Source organism: Lolium perenne, chromosome 4, assembly GCF_019359855.2.
Source record: "Lolium perenne isolate Kyuss_39 chromosome 4, Kyuss_2.0, whole genome shotgun sequence".
NCBI lineage: Eukaryota > Viridiplantae > Streptophyta > Magnoliopsida > Poales > Poaceae > Lolium > Lolium perenne.
This window is the reverse complement of record NC_067247.2, coordinates 103,816,668-103,822,579: the sequence shown is the minus strand read 5'-3', so window position 1 is coordinate 103,822,579 and position 5,912 is coordinate 103,816,668. Positions and strand designations below refer to the sequence as shown.

Here is a 5,912-nt window from a genome sequence, read left to right as displayed (position 1 = left end):
TTTCCACTAGTGTGAGGAATAGTCGGTACAAGATCTTTGGCCTCTTTTGTCTGTTGGTGTCAGTGGCCAGCCAGAGCACTCATGGGGCGATGGAGCCTAGGCAGAGCCTATGTATAACGACGGAGACCTGTGTTTGCCCCGTGAAACATCAGCGCTAGCTGCTAATCCATCCCTGATTACTTCGAGCTGCTTATAATGACACAAGCAGCAAAGTCGCCAGTTTTGAAGCTTCCCTCAATCAGTTGACAAGTGAGCTCCGTGCTAGGGACGGCTATGGGGTGTGCCTACTGCTCTGCTCCAACTTGAGGATGTCGGAGTTTCTCTGAAGATTGCCCGGTTTGAATATTTAGACATTTGTTTTGTTGAGCTGAAATCTCTAAAGAGCACTAAGAGCATCTCCAGCCGTGTCCCCCAAACCGTCCCCCAAACCGCGCCGGATTGAGCGTTTGGGGGACGTGTTTTGTTCGTGCCGCGTTTGGGGGACGTCGCTCCCCAGCCGCGTCCCCCAAACGCCGCCCCCAAACATTTAAAATAATTTTTTTAGCACATAAACCATTTATATCAAATGTAGCATATGAAAAAAAATGTTTTCGAGGATTGTTTTTAAATTAAATTACAACAAACAATAAAACAAGTAATCAAATATAATAAAAAGGGCTAGATGATACATCAAGGTGCCACGGTATTTCCTTTGATCCTCCACAAATGCTCAACGAGATCAGCTTGAAATTGCTCATGCACATGGAGGGATGCGATGATCAGCAAATGCTCCCGCAGGTCGTCGTCGAACGCTTGCTCGTCCTCCAGCAGCAGGGCAACCATCTCATCGTCGCTGTCCATGGCTAAAGCAAAATCAATGGTTAAAATTGCGCCGAGGCAGACGACGCAACAAACAGCGACCAATCGCGCCTACCTGGCAAGTCGTCGAGCACCTTCTGTGCGCGGAGGTGGGGCGGATTTGACGGCGCGTTCTCGGGAGGCGCTGGCGCGACGCGGCGGCGGCAGCACGATCGGCCGGGAGCCCAGCGCGACAACGGTGGCCGACTCGCAAAGATGCATCGACGCCCAAACGGCCGGGAAATCCAGCTGTGGCGGTGGGGTGGGAGGCGCGGGAAGGAAGGAGCGACGAGAAAAGAGGCGCGAACCAACGGTTTATGCAAATAGTCGCCGACATGTGGGAGCCCGCCTCGCTTTTCGTTGTGTCCGGCGTCCCCGGAGCGTCCCCTGTGGGACGGAGACGGGCTCGGGGCGCCGGACACCGTATAGGGGCGCGCCGGACAAAAAAGAACTTTGGGGGACGCGGCTGGAACGCATTTTCTGTCCGGCGCGCCCCAAATCCTTTTGGGGGACGGTTTGGGGGACGCGACTGGAGATGGAGATGCTCTAAGCTCCCAGTGTTGGCAGCGTTTGTGGTTGCTCGGCCAGTCCCTATCGTGGGCCCCATTGCAGGGAAAATTTCGTTTTGTTAATCGTCTGTGTTGAGCGAGGAAAGGGGGCACGGGGTCGGTTCCGGTTTCTTCTGACCAGGGATTTGATCTTCCTTCCCTATTCTTTCCTGCAGTGGCAGTTCTATTCGCCCTCCTCTTCGCCGGTTCATCTAGGGCGGTGCGTGTGGCTCTTGGTGACGCCGCTGTCGCCGCATGTCTTCGCCGTGGCTCTTGCCGGCAAGGAGAGCTGGTGTAGGGGGTGCTCAAGGCGACTCAAGAAGAACAAGGCTGCAAAAATCTCAACGGCTGCCCGTGCGGAGGCGGCCGGACCATGGTCGCTGGCTGTACCAACCATGCGACCTGCACGAGAAGGCCTACCCAGCGAGAAAAACTTGGGGCGATGAGAGGCTGGGCTGAGGAGACCAGCATCCATGGGATTGCCTTCCTCACGAACAAGGCCCAGGTACCCCACTACCTTGCCCTACCCAAACACATTAGCAATTAGTCACATGAGGATTCAGACTTGGTGCTAATCCATTGTAATTCATGATTAATGTGGATTCCAATTAAACTATTGAGGTTTAGAATAGTCACGCCATTCCATCTGCTCACCATTGCCTGCTAGGTGTTTGATTATTTGCTTTCTCTGCATTTTATCAATAGCTTCGGTTGGTACAAATAAATCATCAAGAGTTCACTATCCTGAGGACCACCATCGGGGAACTTTAGAATATAACTGCAGAAGCGGCAGCTGGAGTTGAGGACATGGGATTGTAGCCGTTTCTTCTGCTAGGCATATTGTAGACATGTAACAAGTCCAGATCTGTAGGTAGGAACTCTTGCTATGTATGTGTGAAATATCATATTGCTTGTTTCAGCGATGGTGATGGGTTGTGTCATGGTTAGAAGAAGTAGCATTCTACTGAATCCATGGTCATTACTTGTGACTACAGGAAGATGAGAAATGGCAGCTTGGCTACCAATGATTGTGGATCCCTTGAATATGGTGTATGTGATTTGGCATCAACGCTACTGCAGGTGATAATGAAATAATTACATATATGTTAAATTCTTACTGACAATACAATGCTTTTGTTAAATTTATTCCGAAGTCCACAGTATAAAAATGCTGGCTGCATAGATATTTTCTCATGCATATAGCCATATATTCATTACTATATTGATTAGTACGGCCAGAAATAAGCTACTCTATTGGGTTAAAGGGAAAATGAAAAAAACTATGAATGCTGAATTTATATGTACTTCTTACTCACAACTACACTTCATGTGCACTATATATCAGTTTTCTCTCATTTGCTCTAATACTAGGCTTACTGAAAACACTCCACATTCATTTGTGCTTCTCCTGAAAACAGTTATGATACAATGTTTGTTCCAGAACGTTATAGCTATATGTGCTATTAGCTTATTACTTGATTTTACCGTTTGCATTTTGGATTCTCTAAGGTGCTGCTTTGTCAGCTGTGGTCAAAACAAAAGAGTCCAGGAGAAATATCTTGCAGATTGCTTTTCTTTGAGAATATTTTTCAAAATCTAGGATTGGCATCCCAAGCACATGCTAGATGCCTTAGGTGTGGAGTGCTGGTCATTTAAGATGGCATCATTAATTTGGAATGAATGTAACTCTGTTCAATCAACCTGTGACAACTCAGACAGCATACGAGCCCTTACATTACTCACATTTTCTGATCTTCAACTCCTATGTCACCCCTTTTTATTTTCATTTGATCAAATCAACTGTACTTCCTTTATTCTGGCAAAATATTATTCATATTGAATCCAAATAATAACTCATTCACTATGATTAATGCATGATCGCATGTCAGCTCAATTGTGGCTTTGTCGATTCTTAAAATCCAAGTAACACAATTTAATTAGATACGTCAGCCCTCGGATATGATAGTTGGATACTTGCCAATGTCATTTCTTAATAATTTGGTGAGTACTCAAGTAAAAAAAATTGTTAGTACTTATTGCATTTCCATTAATTGTTCAGTAATATGTCCACCAATTTATTGTTTTGACTCGATTTGAATCTCAATAAACCTTGGAGAAAGTAGTGTCTGGAATTGTAGGCCTGTATGTGATAGTTATGTATGTCCATTATGTGAGAAGCTGTTAATATAGGTTAACATGTTTCAATCATTTTCCACATGGTTCCTCAATACTGAAAATTATCTTCTCAACGAATCTTATGTACTTCAGTTTGGTGCTCCGGCTTATTCAGCGTTTGTCATGCCTGTTGTGGATAACCAGAACTAGGGTGCATATCAGGAATATAATGGAGAAATAAGCATGGGCTGAAGGCAGCGTATTACACATCGGCCGTGTGCTGGGGGATAGGACATAGTCTTTGTCTAAGTTTCTATTGTCGTCATCACCTTTATTCTCTTGTGATGACTTCAGGAAGGTCTGACCATATGTATTTCTATTTGAGATAATCGTTTCAGCATTCTTATTTTATGACACCTCTAGATTGAGATGATCCTTAGCTCTGCATGGCATCACCTAAACTTTCACATTCAGATTGAACTTGGACGAGATAAGTTAGGATGAGGAATTCGTTGTTGAATAATTGTTTTTTTTTCCTTTTTTTATTACGTATGATACCTTCCATATGGTTTCTTGAAACAAAAATGAGTAACCATATCTCAGTCAGTCACACTTTGATTTTTAATATCAAAGGAAATCTCTTGATTTCGTTTATCTCTAAATTTCTTGGTTGATTTCATACTATAGCTAGAACTACTGAAATGTCTGCATCAATGGGGTTTGTGGGCATTATGCAACTATTGGGTAATTAAAAAGGTGTTCTCATTTGCCTTATGAATGATGTCATTTAATTCGGTGTACTTTTCTTCTACACACATAGATAAAACAGAGCCTTAGTTGTACGAATGATAGATTTGAGGAATTATCTCTAAAATAAATATGGATTTAAATATTAGTATTGACGGTCTATTAATCATTTGGCTTACCTACTTTTGCAATTCACCATGCAGACTGTGCATCCGATATTAGGTAAGCGTGCTTGTAAAATATATGTGAATTATAGAGTAGTTGCAAAACATTTAAAGTATATTTTCCCAGCATTTCGTTATCTATACCCATCTACTTTTTATTACTGCCATAATTTATTAGAAATAATGAAAAATATATCTAATGGTGTACAACAAATATCATCCCCAGATTTTCTCATAAATGAGTACCACCAGGAGACCATGGTAGCCTGATGATAACCAGGTTTACACGATGCTATTCATTGGTTCTTATTAATATTTGTGGTTTCAAATCTTATATCTGTTTAGTTCTACCAGTCTGGGAGAGGAATCATGTTCTCATTGTTTTATGCATTTAGACTGTTAGAAAATGGAGTTACTACTTACAACTGATTGTTATAGCTTGTTTTCGGCTTATTCGCTGTAATGAAATTTGGACTCACTTCACTGAAGAAACTGCATCCATATACTCTGGAAGTACATCACATTATCTACTAATGGTGCCACGTATATCCTTGGGAACCCAAATTGGTTTTGTGCCTCACCGCAGATACACCAGTATCTCCGAAAATCACCCAAATTGTTGTTATGTACTTTTTTGTTGTTTTAGGATGGTTGCAGAAATTAATGTATCGTGAAGTGTACATGAATTCAGTGATGAACCAGCCTATTGTTTTTTTTTCCATAGATCAGTTAGTGGCAAGCTCTAATAAAAAATATGACTGTGTGTGATTGAGAAATATATTGATACTTCCCTGTAGTCCAAGTATTTTATTCTTGTGTGACATTTATGTAAAGAATAATTTATGTAGTTTTCCAATGATTGCATGCCCAAGAATTATTTTTCCTTACCTCAACCATTTGGTAACTGTAGTTCTTGTTTTAACCTCTCTATCTATGGCGCACATGATTTTTTCCCCATAGGTACAGTTTCCTGGAAATCCATAATATGGTGGTAAGTATCAAGAGTACGCTTACCAAGAATTTCAAGTATCGCACCCAACTTTTGTCTCTGGGCCATACTATTTTTTGGTTAATAGCAGTGCAAATTTTAGTTATAGCACCCAACTTTTGTCTTTGGGTCATACTAATTTTCAGTCAGTATCAGTGTACTATTATTATTGCTACATCGGGCTTATTACCTATAGTTGAAAATTATCAATGAAAATAGTATTTTGCTAGATCCAAAATACAGTTTGTGCTAATTTGAGCTTCCATTAGTTCATTATATGAACTATGATCTCATCATGTATTAGTAACTGTTGTTAGGAATATGTGCAATTCCGCATATTTAAGGTGTGAGATACAATACCAATCTCATTTACATATAGTTCTGGCTGATATTTCTCTTATAGGTATGTATTTTGATTGTTTACACTGAATTGGCTCCAGCATTTTGGAAATAATGTTCCTAAGGAGATCATACTCATTGTTGTTAGTTGCGGTAGCTTCATATAAGGCAACC

At 41.6% G+C, this 5,912-nt stretch overlaps 1 long non-coding RNA gene across 1 annotated transcript; it reads left to right on the top strand.

Moving 5' to 3' along the window:
* Positions 1–1,465: 1,465 nt before the first annotated feature.
* LOC127293517 (uncharacterized) lies at positions 1,466–5,602 on the top strand. The gene is made up of 3 exons (XR_007845874.2): positions 1,466–1,890; positions 2,091–2,465; positions 3,705–5,602. It is a non-coding gene; the product is annotated as an uncharacterized lncRNA (long non-coding RNA).
* Positions 5,603–5,912: the final 310 nt, after the last annotated feature.